The sequence below is a fragment of the Sinocyclocheilus grahami genome, unplaced genomic scaffold (assembly GCF_001515645.1).
Source record: "Sinocyclocheilus grahami isolate Dianchi unplaced genomic scaffold, SAMN03320097.WGS_v1.1 scaffold1399.1, whole genome shotgun sequence".
Classification (NCBI taxonomy): domain Eukaryota; kingdom Metazoa; phylum Chordata; class Actinopteri; order Cypriniformes; family Cyprinidae; genus Sinocyclocheilus; species Sinocyclocheilus grahami.
The window spans coordinates 157,825-160,345 of record NW_015506578.1 but is presented as its reverse complement, the minus strand read 5'-3'; the positions used below and the strand labels follow the sequence as shown (position 1 = coordinate 160,345).

The following is a 2,521-nucleotide window of genomic DNA, read 5'->3' as shown; positions in this document are numbered from 1 at the left end:
ACACACACACACATGCGTGGGAGCTTTCTTTCATATGCAGGTTTAATTGCATGTGGCCAGTCATTACGAGACGTCTTAAAGGGCACGGCTGCATGTCTTCAATAATAAATGTGACACTCTGTCAGGAACGCCACGGTCGATTAAGCAATTTGCTTTGTCAAACTATTACTATAAAGCAACATTACTTTACTTGAAATGATTGATCAAGTATTATTTTGCATTGTCACATTATTTGAAATTATAATTGAATGTTGCTATTGAATTAAATTTAGTATAAAATAAAATTATATTTGGTATAGTATATTATCATTTCTATAGTATAGTTGTATATTCAAATGGCAGTACAGGCAAGATAAAAGATTATGGTATCTCCTATCTTTGCTCTATTTATGACTTTGACATTTATTTATGACTGACTTTATTACTTTGACAGTTTATGACTTCACTTAATTATTACTCTTATGAATTAATTACTCGTGACTTATTTAAGACTATAATGATTAATTATAACTTATTCATTTTACTATTTATTTTTATTTCGACTTTTTTATTTATTTAACTATTATGTCTTATTTGACTTATTATATGATTTATTGTTACTCATTCATTTGACTTCTATTTTTTTTTACTTTAAGCTTATGACTAATAGCTTATTTTATCATTATAATGGCTGAGTATTTATTTATTTAGTTTATTATTTATGACTTTTTAATGACTTTTCATGACTTTGACTTATTAATGACTTAAGACTTTATGACATTAAATACTTTGATTTGATTAACTAATTCATTTATGACTGTTATATTGTGGCAATTTTTATGTTGCTGTTTGATTGATTTATGACTTATTTAATATTTTAATATGATTGATTAAAACTTATTAGTTTGACATTTGATTTATTTGAATATTTTTTTTATTTAAGACTATATATTTGCCATTTATGATTTCTTACTTTGACTATGACTTGCTTGACTTAAGACTTATATAATACTTTATTATGAATGATATATGATTGTTATAACTTAGTTTGATTATTTATTTGTATTTGTATTTATTTGTTGTTTATTTGTATGTTTATTGTTTACAGCATATATCTGTGTAAATGCCTCTGCCAACAAGGCGGGATATTTTCACTTAATGTAAATAGACACTCCGTTATTTTAGTGTTGTAAGTCTTAAAGTAATCTCCACTAGTTGCCTTGTTTTCAGCACATGCGCATTTGCACAAACGACAGAGCGGACAAATTAGTGCTAGTTAAGGCTCTTGGCTGCTGATGTGAAGGTTGTAGGTTCAGTTCCACATAGCAGGGGACCCTGAAACCCAAGAGTCATTGAGATCATTGCTGTAGTCCGTCACCATTGGGCTCTTGAGTGAGGCACTTAACCCAAGGTTGCTCCTGTGGGACTGATTCTCCCAGCAATTAGTGTACCGCAAGTCGCTTCAGATGAAAAGCATCTGCTAAATGGTGAGTAAATGAACATTGGCACTCCAGTATCCAAGACCCTTGTTGAGACCTGAATAATGTTACATTAGATTGTGAAATGTCTTTGAATTCTTCACCCAAAAGTGTTTTTTGAAGCTTGAAAGCTATAGTCTCCATACATTGCAAAAGCTTGGAAAAAAAAGCTACCAGCACATTCCTCAGTGTGTTCCTTTTGTGTCCCACAGAAGAAAGGCATACAGGTTTGGATCGACCTGAGGGTGAGTAAATGATGACAGCGTTTTCCTTTTTGTGTGAACTATCTCTTCAAGATCCCTGGGGTTCAGTGAACACAGAGTCGTTCTAATACAACGCCGAACACTGAAAGGTCAAATGAGATGAAAGTAAATCAACTTGATGTTGGCTTCTTATAGTAAGTCACCTTTATTCACATCTCTCAGATGATGCCCTTGACTTTGAGAAGAGGGGTGTGTTTTTGTGTAAGAGTTTGAGAGGGAACGAGAAGGGAAAAAAACACTCGCCCCACACACACACTGGCCAGTGTTAATTTGTACTGTTTTTGTGTTGGTCATAATTTTTGTCTTTTTATATATCATTAAGTGTGTGGGCTAAACTCTAAACTTTTCTGGCCTATTAATCCTTTAGAGGTCACATATATTTCCATTTCTCTCCCCCTCCTCAGTCTCACCTCAGGTTATTCCTTCAATGTGTGTGATACTTGACTTAGCCTATATAATCTAGAGACACATAAAACATAAAAAGCATGTTTTCAGTATAAAATACTGAAATAAATCAAATGCATATATAACTATAAATTCATTATATGAACTAAATGCATTTATTTAACAAAATATTTAATTTATTTCCTTTTTTCAACATACATTTTTTTTGTGTTTAGTTTTTTTTTTGTCTTGATAAAACTGTGAAAACATAATGTTATCTTATTCTATTATTATTATTATTATTATTATTATTATTATATTAACAAACTTTAACTGAAATATATATACATATATATACTTTATATATATATATATATATATATATATATATATATATATATAAAGTATCATCTGTAT

The 2,521-nt window shown here is 30.3% G+C and overlaps 1 long non-coding RNA gene across 1 annotated transcript in view; it reads left to right on the top strand.

Annotated features, from left to right (window-relative positions):
* The first annotated feature begins 1,802 nt into the window (after positions 1-1,802).
* Positions 1,803-2,521, top strand: part of LOC107569967 (uncharacterized) — a 5,191-nt gene continuing 4,472 nt past the window's right edge. The window contains exon 1 of the long non-coding RNA XR_001606971.1: positions 1,803-1,854. This is a non-coding gene — a long non-coding RNA (uncharacterized lncRNA). The remainder of the gene's footprint in view (positions 1,855-2,521) is intronic.